The following is a 19,950-nucleotide window of genomic DNA, read 5'->3' as shown; positions in this document are numbered from 1 at the left end:
TGTTCCCCTATATAGCCACTCACACACCCACTCACACAGTGATACAGCCATTCACACACTGATACAGACAATCAAAAAGCCACTCAAATGCCATACGTTAGAAACAGTATCACTCATTAGAAGTACAGAAAGGATAGTAATTTAACGGCTACGCGTAGTATATATCTTTATGTCTCAGAAACCTTTAGGAAACACTTACACTCACTAGATAATGCCATCAATGAAGTCTTTGAGATATCATGAGTGATGTCATTGACCATGCCATAAGTGATGTAATGTTTAAGGTCATGAGCAGTGCCTTGCAAGGGTGTAAGTTATAGCTTGCTCAGGTAACTATAACTGTTGAATGTCTATGGCTTTTTAGGTGTGAAATGTGAGGCTAACTATGACGCCCCTCTACCCTTTGTTGTTTTCAGAGAATATATATATATATATATTTCTTTTTTTGCACTGTGAGAGTCCTACACTGCCCACCTTTTATCACCTGCCCAAGGTGCACAAAGATCTGACTTGTCCTCCCGGGAGACCGATTGTGGCCTCAAACCAGAGTCTTTTGGAGAACTGTTCCATCTACATAGATTTGTTCTTGTCTCCAATGGTGAAAGACTTGGCGTCATATGTACAAAATTCACAGGACTTCCTACGACTTATTGAGGGGATCACGATGGAGCCAGATATGCTACTAATTACTCTGGACATTACGAGTCTCTATACTTCTATTCATCATGATCAGGGACTAGAAGCCATCATTGGTTCCTTGGGAAGAGACCGCTCAAATACAGAGACCACAGTACGATGTTGGTTGATATGACCAAGTTCTGCTTAGAGCATAACATTTTTATCTTCGCAGGACAACTGTACAGACAACAAAGGGGGACCGCAATGGGCACGTGCTTCGCCCCCAGCTAAGCAAATTTATTCGTTGGCTGGTGGGAGAAGCACGTGGCCTGGGCGGATGAAAATGAACTGTGGGTGGACAGGATTGCCTTATGGGCAAGATATATTGATGATCTCTTCGTTATTTGGCGAGGAGATCGCTCCTCGGCTGAGGAATATATCGATCGCCTTAATGACAACAATCTTAATTTGTTCTTCACAGCCAATATAAGTAGTGAGGCAGTCTGTTATTTAGATCTAACAGTATATATCGAGAACAACAGATTGCTGACTAAATTATATCGAAAGCCAACCTCTGGAAATGCGACTCTGCATGCTGAGAGCCATCACCCCAAGAGTCTTATCTCCAATATTCCTTATGGAGAGCTATTGCGCATTAAGCGCAACTGCCCTTTAGAGAAAGAATACCAGCAGGCCAAATCAGAAGCAGTAGATCGCTTCATCATAAGGGGTTACTCAGCAAACAGTCTCAAAACTGTGGAGAGCAGGGTTGATAAAGTGCAGAGAAGGAACCTCCTCATTTGTAAGGGGAAGGGTAAAACCAAAACTGAAACTGAACTTAATAACACCAAAGGGGAACCAGTAAGAATGATTACACAGTTTAACTGTAAATCTACCCAGATCATGAAAATCTTCAGAAAAAATTGGAAGATTTTACAGACAGATCAAGTCCTTCGGGGCAGCCTACCGGCTAAGCCAATGATCACTTACAGACATGGGAAATCTGTGAGGGACCATCTGGTACATAGCCACTTCCAAATAAATCCGATTAAGAAGGATTCTGCCCTTGGGTTTTATCCCTGCATGAGCTGTAAAGCTTGTAAATTCAGCAAAAAGGTTACCGCGTATAGAACAGATGTCAATGACCCTAACAGCTCTGGAAGATCAATTTATTACTGAACTGTAACTCGGAGTACACAGTATACTGCCTGATCTGCCCGTGTAACAAGAGGTATATTGGCAGTTCGATTCATCCAGTTAAAAGGCAAATACTCGAACATATGCGAGCATATAATAACAAAGATGTGAACTATCCCATAGCTCGCCATTTCGAGAACTACCACAAAAGCAATAGGGACCTATTGAGTTTCTTTAGCCTGGACCAAGTCCCCAAAAATGAAAGAGGAGGGGACAGACTGAAGAAATTGCGGACCTTGGAGTCCAGGTACATCATCAAGCTTCAAACCATGATGCCGGATGGGCACAATGGGGACGAAGAGATGTGGGTGCACCTGGGTTGACCTTTCTGGACAGTTAACACACCCACCCACCCTTTTTGTAACTTAACTGCTGCTAATCTTTCCAAAGACCCGAGATAATAGAAATAGTGTGTGAGGGGATCTATATACCATAGTGTAAATGAATTTTATTGAAATTAGAGAGATGTAGGAGGTTAACTTCCTTTTCCTTTCTTCTTTTACCCTTTTCTTGCTATGCTATGTCAATATACAGAATCGAGTAATTATTCTCTGTTTTTTATCCAAAACTCTGGGACTCTGGAATATATGGAGAAATCTCTTTCAGCCACTTTGAAACTATTACGCTCAAGGCCCATTCAGGGCTCAATTATGCCAAGCTTATCCTAGGCGTAAAATTAAATGTAGTTTGGCTCAACAAAGGTGTTGAACCAATGAATTAACATCAGGAGTAATTTAGCTCGTAGCCCATTCAGGGCACAAATATGTTAAGTGTGTGTTTTTAGACATAAAATAACGTTGTCTGGATGATGAAATGTTTGATTTAATGATTTACTCACTGTGAGTAATGTATTCTCAACCACTCTCTACAATAACGAATCGTACTGTCTAAATACACGTATTACAATGTAGTATTTTCTTTTTTAAGTTGTTCATTTGCACTATTTGCACGTTATAAGATGGCTACCATGGATTTCTATGAGCAGTCACCTCTTTTATCTTTACTGCATTTTGTAGTAACGAAAAGTCACATGCACCAATCAACTGTATTTAAGTTTAATTTGAACTTTATTGAACTGACATTGAGAAGGGTGTCTGACGCCGAAACGCGTCTGTCAGCATGAGGGGGGGGGGGGGGGGTGTGACTTTGAAAAATAAAATTGGGCCGAAGAAAATCGACGAGTGCGCCTGTTTGTTTGGCATGACTACGCCGCTGTGTTGAAATATATCGCGGCTCACCACCGCGAAGACTGGCACCCAGGACGAGTGGTGCGGCGGCGGTGACTCCAGTGATCCAAAAAAAAAAAAAAAAATAAACAAAAAAAAAAAAAAATATATATATATATATATATATATATACCAACACACTCGTTCACGATTCACAAGAACGAAGTCCAGGCCACCAACAGTTTTCAAAATCCGGATTTATTCACAGCTTTACTCGACGCGTTTCGGGAATTGCCTTCCCTTTCTCATGAGTCACTGAAAGGGAAGGCAATTCCCGAAACGCGTCGAGTAAAGCTGTGAATAAATCCGGATTTTGAAAACTGTTGGTGGCCTGGACTTCGTTCTTGTGAATCGTGAACAAGTGTGTTGGTATGTGAAGGGATTGGTGATCCCGTCCGTGGCCCGCCGCTGAAAGAGGCCACTACAGCTTGGCGCCAAAACTTTTGCTGGAATATATATATATATATATATATATATATATATATATATATATATACACACATATATATATACACACCACAATATCCTCTTTGAGAGAAAAATTCCACTCGCACTCACGGGCAATTTTTAGCATGCTCTTCGATTTTAATTACGCTGCAACATTTCTTCAACCAGTTTCAAAACACAACGCGTAAGTGCTCAACGTGTAAAGTGTGTTAAATTGCGCTCAACACAAAGGAAATAACAATGGCAAACCGAAAGAAATGGAGAATTAATCAACTAATAAACTGTAAAAGTCCGTTTGAGTGCCCCTGCAAAATAAAGTATATAGGGAGCACGGTCTGTGAGCTCAAAAAATGAATAATGGAACATGTAGGGCCACTGTCAACAAGGATTGAAGCTATGCCATGGCTGAACACATGGAGAATGCCACTATGGGTATTGGAACAAATTAAAATTATATGCTGTGGAAACAATCGACTGCCTTGTGAGAGAAGGCGATCGAGAAAGGATCGTAAGACAAAGGGAATCGAGACAAATACTATAGTTCAGGACCCTGGCTCCTTTTGGCCTCAATAAGGATGAGGAGATGTACTCACACCTATAAATGGGAGCATGAGACTTATCATGTAGAGAATATAGGAGTTCAAGTTTCCATACAAAACTGGACACGGAAAAGAAAGAATAAATTTGGATAGAAAAATGAAAACGTTGTAAATAGAAAAAAATGGTTATTTAAAACGTATGGATTTAGGCCTTTCCCTTCATTTTTTTTTTTTTTTTTTTAAAATAGACCTTTATTGTCCAACATACATTGTACACAGCATTTAGCTTACAACCCAGCCGGGCCAGCTGCAAGGAATGAAGCAGTGCAGTAGACATGGTGAGTAAACACAGCTGTAAGGCCGACAACCCTGGGGTTCGGCAGCGCTCGTTAACATTTCACAACATTGTACATTCATATAATCATTCGGTGTTACAAAAGTGTGTGGTCCATTCAGTTTTCCATATGTAGTCTATGAGGACATAGGTATGATATTGGGCTGGCACTCATCCATTGGTTCAGGTACGGTCGATGCCACCATATCTGTCGTGTGTCAGTTGGAAGAGCATTAATGTGGGTCGGCCTTCAAGTGGGTATGGTGTTACATGAATGAGTGACCAGGTTGCACAGTGTCCAAGCGTGTTGGGAGCTCGTGGTCGCCTTGTTCGCCCACCCTGACGAAAGTGACCGCCATTGATCGCGACACATGGATAATGCGCCTAGGCCCTAGCTGTTACGCCCGAAGGCCATATATAGCGTGAAATGTAGAGATGTATCAGTATGGGCATGGTCTAAATGAAGATAGAACTAGATCATTAATGAACTATAAAACAGTAACACAAATTACATAAAATGCAGGTAGGGGTGGAGAGGGGTAGAGATAGCCATATTGTCGGGAGGGGGGGGGTGTGGGGCTAGTGAGTCAGTCGTGTCCTATGAGGCGAGCAGGCGGGAAACCGGGGGGGGGGGGGAAGGGCGGAGGAGGTCAGGTCCTATGTGTGTCAAGGGCACATGGGGGGGGTCTGTAGGGCCTGCCGACGCGTTAGTTCGGCGCGATCTCACAGGATTCGGGACTATGTTGCAGCGCTGCGCGTGTCGGCGTATGACTGGGTGGGTTAGACAATCGCCAGTGTGATACAGCCAGGTATGCGACGTAGCGTGAGAAGAGCACAGTGATCATGTGGGAGATAGTCTGTGTATTGTGTGGGATTCGCGGGTTCCAGTATTGGGAGTGGAGGGGGGTGCAGTATACAGGTCCTTACGTGATCCCTAGGTCTATGCATTTCTGCAGAAAGGACTGCAGTATGTCATCCCAGTGTTGTGCAATAGGACATTTTCTGAGCCCTGCCGTCTCTTCACGTCTCAGGACTGAGCTCTCCGCCCGTGCCCAATTCGTCAGCGACAGGCTCCAGTGTCGAATGTGTGGGGGTGCGGCAGCCTTCCACCGTTTGGTTAGCAGTCTCTTGGCCGTGATTAGTCCAATATCCCAGTACCTGGTCTGCACTTTGTTCAGCCGTGTACGTTTATACAATCCCAGAATGCAAGCCTCCCATGTGCTTGGCACCTGTTCCTTAGTGCAATGTCGGAGCATCATGGTCACCCCGTCCCAATACTGTTGGAGGGCAGGACAGAGCCAGAGCATGTGAAGGAGGTCCTCGCCTAGTTGGGAGCAGCGTCCGCAGGCAGTATCTGTGACCGAAAAGTACTTATTTATCTTGTCTGGGGTGAGATATGCGTGATGTAATATATAAAGCTGTATGACTTTGAAGCGTGGGTTGCGGGGGATGTTCACCGGGCCAGCCAGTATTACAGCCCACTCCTTGTCCGTCCAGTCCTTCCCCCTGTCTGTCGCCCACTTCTCTCTCAGCTGTATAGTCGTCGGGTGCGTGTGGAAAAGAAGCGCCTGCGCTAACCAATGTATTATGTGTGTGCCGTTGCTCATGACATGAAGATATTGCAGAAAGAGGTGGGTCGGGGGTTCGTCAGACATGTCTCCCCAAGCAGCAGTCATCGCGTGAATGAGGGAGGCGTGTAATAGAAACTGCCCAGCAGGGAGGGACGTTTCCCTTACGGGATCCGCAAAGGATAGGAGAACGCCATCAGAGTAGAGGTCACCTAGCGATTCCACTTCTGCGGTGGTCCAGTTACCCAACTGTGCAGCGGTCAGAGTCCCTGCCGTTGTCGGGGTACCCAGTAATGGCAGTATCGGCGCATAAGGTATCGTCGCTCGGGTCAGGCGTAAGCAACGGAGGAAGCATCTCCGCGCTACCGCAAGCAATAGCTGTGATGGCCGGGGAGTCCGTGTCAGTGGATGAAACAATACGTGTATTTGTAATAGTGACCAAACTGTGGTGTCCGTGGCCGTGTCTCCCAAGTTCTTACCACCGAGCCAGCCTGACACCCATTGCATTTGCGCTGCTAAATAGTATAGTTCCATGTTGGGAACAGCTAGGCCGCCCTCTGCAGTGGGCAAGTATAGTTTAGTCAAAGCAACCCGTGGCCGACCCTTATTCCAGATCAGGTCACGCAGCAGGACTTCGAGGTCTCGGAACACCCGGGCAGGGACATAAGTCGGTATATTCGCAAAGTAGTACAGCAGCCTCGGTAGGACTATCATTTTCGCAAGGGCGATGCGGCTCGGAACATTCAGAGGCAGTGTCTTCCAGAACCCAACCTGTGCTCGGATAGATGCAATTGCTCTTAGCAGGTTTCCTTCCAAAACATCTGTAGGGTCTCTGTAAATGTGTATCCCAAGGTACCTGAACGTGGTAGGGCACCACTGCAGTCTCTCACCCCCTATGCGTATGTCGCATTCCGGAACATTCGGGTTGAAGGAGTAGACCCCTGATTTGGCCCAGTTCACCCGCAATCCCGACATTTCCTCGAAGGCGTCAAAGATAGCAGTTAGGGACGCCGGGACAGTACTCAGGTCATTAACGTACAAGAGAAGGTCATCTGCATACAAGGACACCACATGTAGACCATCCGCCATAAGTATACCCCAATCCATGCCCTGCGACCGAAGTTTCGCAGCCAGGGGTTCCATTGCTAGGGAGAACAGCAGAGGAGATAAGGGGCAGCCCTGCCTGGTGCCTCTCCGCACATTAATTGGGTCAGATAACAACGTTCCTGTACGAACTCGGACCGTGGGTCTGCGGTACAACAGCCCGACCATAGTTTGGTAGTCGACCCACAGCTCGAATTTTTCCATGACCGCTCTCAGGTAGGGCCATTCCACTGAATCAAACGCCTTTTCCAGGTCCAGTACCAGACACCCGGCTCGTGGCGTATTCCTGCAAGCGGAACAGGCGCCGGATGTTGTGGGACGTATGCCGTGTCGGTACGAACCCGTTCTGGTTGTGGTGTACCAGTGCAGGAACCAAAGGGGCTAGTCGGCGAGCCAGTGCGGAGGCGAGGATTTTGTAATCAGTGTTGAGGAGTGCTAGAGGGCGGTAGGATCCCAACTGTGTGCCATCCCTGCCAGGTTTGAGTAACGATACGAGGGTCGCCTCATTGAGTGTCGGGGGTAAGGCAAAGTCATCTATAGCCGCAGAGTACATCTTTGCCAGGTGTGGGATTAAGATGTCCGAGGCGGCCTTATAGAATTCGGCCGGTAAGCCGTCCGGCCCCAGAGATTTGCCATTTGACAGGTTAAAGATGGTGTCACGAAGTTCCTCAGAGTCCAATGGTGCTCCGAGGTCATCCTGCTGCGCCGCCGTCAGGACAGGCAGCTGTGTGTCAGACAGGTATTCAGTAATGGCATCTAACGGGACGTGTGAGCGGGAGTAATATAGTCCCGAATAGTGACCCGTGAACGCCTCGTGTATTTGGCGTTGGGAGTAGAGTAATCCGCCGTCTCTTGCCTGTATGGCCGATAGGGGAGCCGAGCGGTCCTCTCGCGCTATCAGCCAGGCCAATAGTTTGCCTGGTCTATCACCCGGTCTATGGACCCGGGCGGAGTGTGCTGCGAAATTGACGTTTCGCAACCGGTCTAGTAGGCGGCCATGTTTCGCCTTGGCTTCAGTCAGGTGGGCTGTCGCTTCACCTCCCGTGGCGCGTTCAAAATCCAGTAATTCAGTTTCTAGTTGTGTCAGGTCTTGCTCAAGTGTGCGTCGCATGTGCCCCTGTGTTCCCAGGCAGAGTCCCCGGATCACTACCTTGAAAGCATCCCATTCAGTTTGGGAAGAGGACGCTGTGCCAGTGTTAAGATCAAAGTATTGAGCCGTCTGTGTAAGTAGGGAGTCGCGGAAGGCCGCGTCGAGTAGTAGGTCCGGTTGCATGCGCCAGGTGGGTATGGGAGGATGTGGATCTTCCCAAGCGATGGCCAGCGTGTGTGGATTATGATCTGAGTGGGTGCGGCCCATATATTGTGTATCCTGAATCAATGGGAGGAGATCAGAGGAAACCATGTATCTGTCCAAGCGTACGTGTAAAGCGTGCGCGCCCGACCAGTAGGAATATGTGCGCGTTGTGGGGTTGCGTGTTCTCCATGCGTCATGTAGGTCCCATTGTCGGGCCCAATTGAGGAGTGCTTTCGTGGTGACGTGCGCCTGAGCAGCGGCCGGGGGTGCGGCAGACCTGTCCAAGTTCACATCTAAGACACAGTTGTAGTCGCCCCCAAGGATCCATGGGAGCCCATGCCAAGGCGCCAGTGCCGTGGAGAGGCATTCAAGGAAGCCACCCTGGTCAGTGTTCGGGGAGTATAGGGAGGTAAGTACCACAGGGTGGCCATCAAGTCTGCCTCGTACCATCGCATATCGACCCTCCAAATCTATCTGCGTGTCCATGACCGCCCAGGGAGTGCCCAGCCGTACCCATATGAGTGCTCCTCGAGCATAGGAGGAGTACTCCGTGGCGTAGAGCTGTCCGCCCCACCGGCGGCGCAGTGCGTGTACCTCAGCTTTGTTTAGGTGTGTTTCCTGTAACAGTACTACTTGAAACTTATGTCGTCGTATGTAAGAATAGATTTGGTACCGTCTCGACGGTGTGTGCATGCCTCTCACATTCCACGTGCATATCCTAATCTCAGCCATATCCATTGTCATGGTAAAGAGCACCTACTCCATCCACCAGTTGCCTCCCAGGCGAACGCCTCCACCGGGCCCCCAATCCCCTCACCTCACTCACTCCCGACACAGACAACAGCATAAGTATAAAGGACATATGCATCTCTCTGAAGGCAAGGGTGGGAATTGGAACAGGGTGAGCTAACATTGCTAAACAGCAAGTAATACCAAAAGGTCGGCAACGTAACATGTCGCCGTCCAAACGCGCCAAGAAGGCAAAGAGCAGTACTTAAGTCTAGGGGGAAAACTAGAGCTAGGCGCAGTTCTGGCAGATCTCCAAAACCAACTAAGGGAAGATGGTTAGGGGCCCTTCCCCGGGCCATATGTTACACACACCACGTAATCAGAGACAGTGGTCAGGCAGGCAGCGCCTGCTCTGGTGTTGTGGACTTGCGTAGGACCTGTTCGTGCAAGGGAGAGAGGCAGAGGTCACTCCCCAAGTGACCGGAGTGGGAATGTGTCCGGGTGACAGGGGCAGATGACAAGGGGCGGAGAGGGGGGGGGGGGGGGGAACCATGTAGTATGGTTCCACCAGGTCATCAGCTGCACAGCGTCCATACATCTGGTTGAGTACTCACTGCGTTAAGGCCACTCCCTCTGTCACCAGGGCGGCGAGGGACATCTCTGGTATTGGTGTCCAGCCGCAGCATCTCAGTCATTGTCCGGGTTCTGGTCCTCTCTCCACCGCCCTGGTAGCATCCAATAGTCATGCATGTAGCGCTTCAATGTGGCATATCAGCCGTTTGCGGTGTGACGTCTGGCAGCTCCACAGAGAGTTGGGAGTCTGGGATCCCATAAATAGCTTCATCATCACTCGGAATCAGCTGCGGGCTGGTGGCTTGAACGTTGTCCGAGGCCGGTGAGGCGCTTAACTGGGAGACTCTCTGGAGCGCATCTTGTTGCTCTTGGATCATTTGGTCCGTCAGTGGGGAGTGGCGCGTTGCCTCCTCCGGATGGCCGTTCCCGCGGTTTCTGTTGCGGCGTCGGCGTCGCGGCCCACGGCCGCGAGGTCTCGCCTCAGGATATTGTGCTTGCCTGGGTGCTGTATCCGTCCCGCTGTCCAGCCAGTCGCTTACTTCCACTGGAGCATTGAAGAAGTAGGTCTTGTCCTGCGCCACCACTCTCAGTTTTGCAGGAAAGAGTAGGGAGTACTTCAGGCCAGCCTCACGCAGTCGTAGTTTCACTTCTAAGAAATCGTGTCTTTGACGTTGCACCTGAATGGTGTAATCCGGGAAAAACATCACAGCAGCATTGTCAATGCGGATTTCCCCAAGCCGTCTTGTTTCCCTCAGTATAGTGTCCCTGTCTCGATAGTTCAGGACTTGGAAGAGGAGCGGTCTCGGGTTGGAGCCGGTGGTGTGAGGTCTCGTGGGCACACGATGTGCTCTCTTCACCACAAAATATGGTGATAGCGTGCCTTCCGGTAATAGGCCTCTCAGCCAGTCCTCCACTCGTTGCGTCGGCCGGTTGCCTTCCCATTTCTCGGGGACCCCGACGAGTCTGATGTTGTTGCGTCTCGCTCTCCCTTCCGCATCCTCGGCGCGGTCTTCTAGAAACTCCACTCTGGTCAGTAGATCCTGAACTTGTTTATCCGTTTGGGTGATTTTGGGGCCAAGTTCCTCTACTGTTCCCTCTAGCGTCTTGGTCTTATCAGCCAGCTTCCTGTGATCCTCACGTAGGTGGGTGAGGTCTATGGCAACACTGTCTATTTTGGATTCTAGAGAAGTTCTGGTCAGTTGGAGCGACTGCTCCATTCGTTCCATGGCGGCTAACACGCTATCCAGCCGTGCGGTAACTTGATCAGTAGCCATCTTTTGCGAAGACTTGTCGGATTTTCCCTTCGGCGGGGCCCCTCCAGTCCCAGTGCGGGTTCTCACCCCTCCGGACATGTGCAAGGCGACTTGGCCAGTAGCGTAGTCTCGTGCGGTTGGGGGACAAGGTGGTTGCCGTCACTCAATGCCGGTAGCGTCTTCAGCTCGCAGCAATTTGTCAGCTATGCACTGCGTCGTGTGGCAGATTAGTTGGCCCCTTGTGTGTCCTCCGCGCTGGTGGTAAGTCTATGTGGTGGCGCGCCTTGGCAAATTGCAGACCACGATCTCAGGGGTTCTGTGGTTTCAGTAGTCGACCGTTCCTCCCGGCCATGACATAGGTGGAAGGGTCACAGCCCATCTCTGGGTAGACAGGGTGTGTCAGTCTACACCGCGCGGACTCCGGAGGGCCCAGGGTAACCAGGCCTCGGCTGCTGCGCGTGCCCAGGAAATGTTGGGAAGGTGAGAATATGCAGGCATGTGCAGCCGTGGCGCAGTGGCTCCACTTGTGTTCTCGGCGCAGTCCTACCACTTCTGGCCTGTAGCTGTTGCGCCGCGGCATCCGCGGCGTCCACGGGTTCAAATCCACACCGGGAGCAGCAGGTGTTAGCCGCCTCCACGCCCCGTAGGTCTGTCCGCCACGAGGGGCCCAGGGGGGGGAGTGATGCCTCAGCGTCCTGGTACAGCTGTCGCCATCTCTTGTGGAATCCGTCCCGCGATGGGCATCAGGTGATGACGGGGTCGTAGCGCTGTGGACGACCGCCTCTCTCTATTTCACCACATCCGCCAGGAGATTGGCGTCTCGGCGGGGGGGAGGCTGCAGCTTTTCCGCGGTGTTCGGTGTGTGGCGCCCACTCACCTCGACCTCCCGGTCCCGTTCGTAAGTGCCAGTTGTACCTTCTGGAATGGCCGACGAGTCCAGACGGTCCCCTGGTCCCGGTCTCGTCACCAGTAGGGACCGCGTGTGTCAAGTCGTGGGTCCCGTTGTGTGGCCCAGGCGACAGGCCGGAGCCGCGGTCCGCCGCGGTCGTTGTTCCCGTGGCCGGGTGGTTGTAGGCTCCCTGGGATGCCGTCGCCCATAGACGTGCGAGCAGGTAGTCCCACAGCTGCGTCCTCGTTTCGCGCCGCCGCCAGCTCAACGGTGCCGGCACAGCAGCCGCGTCTCCTCAGTCCCCTATACAGGGTCCCTCAATCCTTCCGGTGTAGAGGGGGGGAATCAGGGGCCAGAGCGTCCAGGCCGTCCTCCGGTTGCTGTCTCGCTGGATGTGGGAGCCGCCAAGGCCGAGTCGCGGGTTGCGTGTCTGGGCCTGGTTGGTAGGCCCGGGCCGCGGCCTCACGTAACTGCCCTCGACGGCCAGATGGCAGCAAGCCCCGCCAGAAGGTCTCAGGAGAGGCCGGTGTCGCAGCCCCGGTCCTCCAATCTGAAAATCGGCCAGAGTGTCCAGAACTGCTATCCGCAGGTCCGCCTACGATTTCAGGTGTCTCTGATGTGAAATGTCGGAGAATTGGCCCGGGGAAGGGGAGCTCGGCTCGGAGCTCTACCCGGGTGCGGCTGTCACCATTGCGCGCCTAGCCACGCCCCCTTAGGCCTTTCCCTTCATACCCAGGTTTTTTGTAACACAGGTATAAATGAATTTAAAATGTAGTTTTAATCACTTAAGCACAACACCAGTTATAGCACAGTTTTTTTGTTTGAAACAAAAGAAAATGAAGGTTATGAGTCACCTCTCTCAAAGCTCACTAGAGGGCAGGATAATAATAATCATAAAAACAAGAAGTGTACTGATACTATATCAGAACTATTAGAAAGCGATTTGTGAGGCGCGCCCACTAGAGGGCAGAATATAATGGACATAAACAGATATATGAGCACAAGATTGATATAAATGTACTGCAGAGGAAAGGATTAACTAGTACTAATTGCCACAGAATGTATTTAATTTATTTTACTTTTCAATATCACTTGTTATGTTTGCACGATTTTGCACAATATTACACACTTTTTTGTAAATAAGACTACACAGACCAGAAGTTTGTGCGCTAGCAAAACAGGATGTGACAAAATGTCAGGTGATTCATTTAAACTTAAATGAAATCGTAATTGCAGCGCTAGTTACTCGTGAGCATGGTCTGATGTCAGACTGAAACGCGTTGGGTTTTGAAACTGGTTGAAGAAATGTTGCAGCTTAATTAAAATCAAAGAGCGTGCTAAAAATTGCCCGTGAGTGCAAGTGTAATTTTTCTCTCAAAGAGGATATTGTGTTATTTAATTGCGGCTGGGCTCAGTCATTTCCTAAGATCGCACTGTCACAAAGCGCCGGAGTATGCTGCGGGAATTACCCTTTTGTTTGTGGATATATATACGCACTCTCAGCAAATGAAAAACCAGCCGTTTTTTTTCCATAGATAAATCTAACATCATTATTCTTAGGTCATCATTCCTTAGACCTGACGCGTTTCAAGGCTTTCCACCTCATTCTCAAAGGTCGCTTGTGAATGAAAGTCTCGCAGGGGGTTCCGATTCAATGTCAATTATCATCTCGGTGTGGCACAAGTGTGAGATTGATCTATTTCTCAGAAAATGTCGACATGCGTTTATCCCTGCTTCATGTGGGATGCATGTGTAAAGGCTTGTGACATCAAGCGTCATTAGGTAATACTTCTCTTCCCATTCGAACTGTTCAATCATCCTTAGAAAGTCACTCGTGTCTTTTATAAAGGATGGTAATTGTTGAACCAGTGGTTGTAGATAAAAATCCACATGCCGTGATGTATTCTCAAGACAACTCCCCCTGGAAGATACAATAGGCCTTCCCGGGGGGTTGGTCTCATTTTTGTGCAATTTCTTTACAAAGGACAACTATTCAACAATTACCAATGTGGCGACATTTTCTGAGAAATAGATCAATCTCACAATTGTGACACACCGAGATGATAATTGACATGATGTACAAATGTTTAACTCAAAACTTTTTCATTTTTTTAAAAACAATTTTTATTATTTTTTCAGTGTGAAAAGCATACACGTTGACAATCAGTACGACAATAATTCTGCAAAGTTCTAAATATACAGTTGTACATAGTCGGAGTTGACACATATAGTACCACGTGAGGTGATCGACCCTGTAGTTTACTGCGGCTAGCAGTTCAGATGTCACAGTCCCATTCCCCCTCTTCTTCATCGTCAGAGTTGGCGTCATCATCTTCCGGCAGCGGATCGCACAGTTCCCCCCTATATACATTCCAATGAGTCCAGACCTTGTTCCACTTACGAGGGCAAGCCCTATTAACATATACCGCCCTTTCTGTAAACATCAATAAGTCCATGTTTCTGCTCCATTGCGCCAGTGTGGGTAATTCTGCTGCACCCCATTTTTGTGCAATGTCTCTCTTCGCCACCATAAGGGCCAACGTTCCCCATATCAAACCATACCTGAACAAGTCATTTGGATCCTAAATATTCAAAATACACTTACGTGGCTCTGGAGTCAGTGACACCTTTAGTGTTTGTGAAATCGTGCATAGCACTTGACGCCAGTAGGCTGCTATTAAGGGACAGTCCCAGAGGGTATGGAACAAGGTACCTTCTTCACCACAGTTTCGTAAACAGTAGGGATGCGGTGCCCTTTGGAGTTTGTGTAGTGCGGTTCTGGTATAGTATATACGGTGGAGGATTTTTAATTGCACAAGCCTGAATGTAGCCAAGATACCCACTTCCCTTGGGGACGCCAGCACTTCGTTCCATTCCGTTTCATCCATGTCGCCCAGTTCCTCCACCCACCTCTCGCGTAGTTTTAATGTGGGGTCCGTCAAGTTATTCAACAGTTTTTTATAGGTAAGGGAAGTGGCTCTATGTTGCATGTAGTCAGTGAGCAGCCTATCCTCCAGCGGGGAGGACTCCGGGACGTCAGTTTCTGGTGGTATTGCCTGTAGTAGCGCATGTCTGATTTGCACATACCTGTAGGTTTCAGTCGGTCCCAATTCATATTGTTGTTGGAGTTGGGAGAATGGGACCACTGTCCCCCTGTCCCATAAGTCTCCCACCGTCGATATCCCTATGTTGTCCCATTGTGTAAACATTTTACTCCTTCTCAATTGCCCCAATGTCTTGGTGTCCCAGAGTGGGGTAAGCTTGGTAATTGCTCCCTTCCAACCCAACTTCGCCTGTGCTATGTGCCATATCGCGGTCGTGTGTTTCGTGGGTCCTAACAATTTCGCCGCCTGACCTTTGTTATAGAGCGTTGAAAGCATGTTGTCTGTGCCCAAGTGGCTCCAGTAAGCCCTGTAGGCTGGATCATCTCGCGGTGCATGAGTCCATTGGTTAATGATTTTGAGTTGGGCTGCCCAGTAATACAATTGCAGATTTGGCAATGCAATCCCTCCCTCATACCAACTTCTATTCAGTTTGGCGTGAGCAATACGCGCAGGTCGGTTATTCCAGAGCAGGTTGGACACCAATGCTGTAACCTGCCGAAAGTATCGCGGTGTAACTGGGTAGGGCGAATTCTCCAGGGCATAAAGGAACCTCGGAAGGGCCATCATTTTGTAGAGTGCTGCTCTACCGAGGAGCGTTAGCGGCAACATCGCCCAATGCTTCACGTCACTGCGTAGTCGATCCAGTGGGGGTTTCAGGTTTTTGGCATAGAATTCCGTCTGACTATCGGTGATATATATACCAAGGTATTTAAAGGATGTCTTGGCTCTCATGAGTGGGCATTCTTGGTCGAGCGTGGGCGCCGGCCCTTTCAGCACATACAAGACTGACTTCGACCAATTTAGCGTGCATCCCGACGTCCCTCCATAGGCGACACATAACGCCAGGAGTGCCGGCACACTCTTCTCTGGGTCCGTCAGATACACCAACATATCGTCGGCGTATAATGACACCCGATCCTCCCACCCCTCTCTCCAGCTAATGCCTTTCAATAAAGTTGTATTTCTAATCAGTGCCGCTAATGGTTCTAATACCAGGGCAAACAACAGGGGCGAAAGGGGGCATCCCTGTCGGGTCCCCCGCGCCAGTTGGATCGTGTGCGAAATGTGACCGTTGGCTACAATATGTGCAATGGGATTGGCGTATAGGAGGCGTATCCATGCTATGAATTTGGGGCCGAAGCCCATGTGGGTCAAAACTGCGAATAAGTGCCCCCATTCCACCATGTCAAACGCCATTCTTGCGTCTAATGAAAGGATTACAGCACGTTCTAGTAATAGCGGAGCTCATGCCAGTACCCCATGTACTCGCCTGAGATCGAGGGCAGTGCTCCTATGCGGCATAAAACCTGATTTATCGGGGTAGATCAACAGTTGAAGATGGTTCATCAATCTAGTGGCCAATAGCTTCGCGAGAATCTTCGCTTCCGCGTTGATAAGAGAGATAGGGCGGTACGACGCGCATTCTGTCGGCGGCTTACCGGGATTCGGTATCGCCACTATCGCGGCCGTTCGTTGATCCCGCGGTAGTTCCGCCTTCGTGAGACTTTCGGTGTACATGGCCAGCAGTGGTGGGCTAAGTGTACCTGACATGAGCTTATACCAATCAATGGGGAACCCACTGGGGCCCAGGGCTTTTCCGGATTGTATTGCTCCTATAGCTAATTGTATTTCCTCTACTGTGAGGTCCGCTTCTAACTCTTGGAATGATTACTGTGGACGTGTCCTGGTCATTATGTGGCTAAGGGAGTCCAGGGCTGCGCTTTCCGTGACCTCATTGACTGGGGTATATACTCTCTCAAAGTGATCTGCTAGTATGTTCACAATACCCTCGGGGTGCGTCTGCGGTTGCCCCTCCGTAGTGTACAATTGCTGTATGCCCCTATTGCTTCCCCCCTTCTTTTCTAACCAAGCTAGCATCTTTCCGGCTTTGTCTCCTATGTCATAGACTCTGTGGGTTGTAGCCGAGAAATTATCAAGGACTTGCAGACGGAGGTGTTCCCTATATCGTTGCTGGTGTAACTGCAAGGTGTGTGCTGAATCTTCTGTGGGGTCTGCCATATGAGCTACGTTCGCCGTGTGTAGGGACACTTCTAGCTCTGAGAGCTCCTTCCGCTGCGCCCTCGTGTCCCGTGATGGAGGCCATCGCTTGTCCACGAAGGACTGTTTTGTATGCTTCCCAGAGAGTTGAGGGAGAGGCTACGGACGCTTCATTTTCGGTAAAGTAGAATTTGGTCGCGTTCTTAAGATCTTTCTTTATTTTGGGGACTTTCAGGAAATTAGGGTAGATGGGGTATATTCTCCTCCTAGTTTTCTCCTGGCTAGAGAGAGTCAGTACCACTGGTGAGTGGTCTGATATACCCCTAGGGAGTATTTCTACGGTGTCTACGTTGTGCATCCCATTCCCTAGCATCAGAAAATAGTCGATACAGGACAAACTGTTATGCACTGACGAGTGGTAGGTGTATTGTGTCGTGGTGGGGTGTTTGTGTCTCCAAATATCCGCTAGGCCCATCGCTGCTAAGAAACCCTGAAGGCCTGAGGGACCAGACGCATGGGTCCTTACCGGAAATGTATCCAATGCTGGGTCTGCCACTGAGTTGAAGTCTCCCCCAATGACGATGTCTCCCTCCGGGAGGTCCGGCAGAAACTCAAAACTTTTTCATTTTTGATTAGACTGTATATCGCCAAATACTCGGGGCCGCGATGGGAACTTGTTTTGCTCCTAGTTTCGTGGGATTATATCTCGGATGGTGGGAGGAGTAGGTTGTCACCGCAGTCCCTTTGTATAATGAATGTGTGATAAAGTGGGCAAGATACATAGACGACATTTTTGGGGTCTGGAACGGGAGTATTGAACGAGCTAACCAATTTGTGAATTGCATTAACGATAACATGTTAAACCTGAAGTTTATCAGCAAAATTGATAAGGAAAGAATAGAGTTCCTTGACCTTAAACTTGAAATATCAGGGGCAAAAGTTGGAAGCCACCTATACCGCAAAGAGACTGCGGGCAATAGTTTGCTACACGCGGAAAGCGGTCATCCCAGGAATCTTATACGCAGTATCCTGCTGGGAGAATTACTGCGTGCGAAAAGAAATCGTAGCAGCCTGGAAAGCTACAAAAAAGAGAAAGAAACCATGATTGGTAGATTTCAAGAAAGAGGGTATTGTCAGAAAGATATTACTAAAGCCTGCATTGAGACGGAGAGTAAATCACGCAAAGATCTTCTATCCAAAAATCTGAGAGAATAAATGACATTGAGCCGGAAAGCAAAATAAGGTTTATTACCACGTTTTCCAATCAAGCACATGAGGTAAGAAACAGTTTGCAGAAATACTGGCCAATTCTCAAAACTGATAAACATTTGGTGACATCAGTCGAGACTTACCCACAGGTAACCTATCGCAAGGCAAAATCACTAGTACTATTCGACAAACCCCTAAATCGATGAATCCAATCTGTGGCTTCTATACCTGCCAAAAATGCAAAGCTTGCAAGTACAGTAGCAACTGTAAACAGGTGAAACTGTCTCCCAAACACAAACCGTATAAGATTAAAAAAACATGTTACTTGCAACACTGACTACACAGTGTATGCTTTGAAATGCCCTTGTAGTAAGTTCTACATCGGCAGCCCGATCAAACCAGCTAAGCAAAGGGTTCTAGAACACCTGAGAGCTATTACCAAGGAAGACAAGCAATACCCGATAGCCAGACATTTTAAGGAGGTGCATAGGCAGAACACCAGCCTCCTTTCCTTTTGCGTACTAGACACGATCCCGATGAGCGAGAGAGGGGGCAATCGACTTCAAGAACTATGTAGGTTGGAGTCTAGACTGATAATAGAATATCAAACCACACAACCTTTTCTGGCATAACATTGAAGAGGAACTTTCGGTCCATCTGGGCTAGGACCAATAGTTTATCAGGGAATTAGATAGATCATCCCACACTAGAATAGCAACCTCCTTATGTGGGTGATGTGTGCAATTGATATTTAGAAGCTGTCTTCATTAAGTTTTACATATATGTCTTGTTTTTAATCATATCATGATAGCCACTTTGTGACTCTATTTTATTGTGTGTTTTTACAGGTTGTCAGCTAGCAAGATTGAAAGCATGAACATTATTAATACGGTCAATATAGCCAGGATGCACGGTGATATGAAAGGAAATATCAATGTGATTTGGTGACATCTGTTGAGAAGTGTCTTCCCCTAAGGAATTGGTGATGTGAAAGACTGATTAGTACCTAGCCCACTGGGGCTTGACCATGGGACGTGTACACATGAACAAGGCGCACTGGCGCGACACGGAAATAAATAAAAACCCCTTTGATTATAGCAATGTGTAGAATATAGAACGGCATGGGATTATTCAGTCAATTGCTAGGACTAGTGTGATCTCCAGGAAGGAGCAAAATGTGCCGAGCCATCTTTATTTTCTTTATTTTACTTGGCTTTATTTAAAGTTAATCAATTTTGTTTTTTAACATGCATGCGTAATACACAGTAGTTCATTATCTGTCGCATAGGAATTTTCGTTTTGCGCTCTGGCGCTATATGGAACAAGCAGGCACAAAGATAGAATCGCTTAGAGGCGTACATCGTAGAGCCCTACTGGGCACATACGCAACAGCCGAACATTTAGTAAGCTGTTAGGTTTTCTAAGGGGGAACAATAAAGCTTTGAATACAAACCGGACCGGCAAATGCACGGTGAAAGTTAGAATTTTGCTTTGCTTGTTTAAACATTGATGCACTATCAATTGTATGAACACCTTGAAAGCATATATAATTTATTAATTGAATTTCTATATGACCTGTAAATATCGCTTTACAAACACACTCTTGCACTAGCTGACAAAGGTCTTTCTTCACTGTTTATGATTTGTCACTGGTCACATGATGTTTATTTAAGCTACACTGTAACAATTAACTCTTACTCGTGAACAAGAAAACGGAGGTTTCTGAAACGCGTAGAGGGATTGCCTACTGAATAAATTTCTTCTGAAAGCAGTTGTGGTGCCGTGGTCTGTTGTTCTGTGGAGGAAACAAGAATACGACAGTCTTGGTGGAATATTGGGCGTCACTGACCCGCCACCAAAATGCAGCA

This window comes from Lissotriton helveticus, chromosome 1_1 (genome assembly GCF_964261635.1).
Source record: "Lissotriton helveticus chromosome 1_1, aLisHel1.1, whole genome shotgun sequence".
Taxonomy (NCBI): Eukaryota; Metazoa; Chordata; class Amphibia; order Caudata; family Salamandridae; genus Lissotriton; species Lissotriton helveticus.
Note: the sequence above shows the minus strand (reverse complement) of the source record.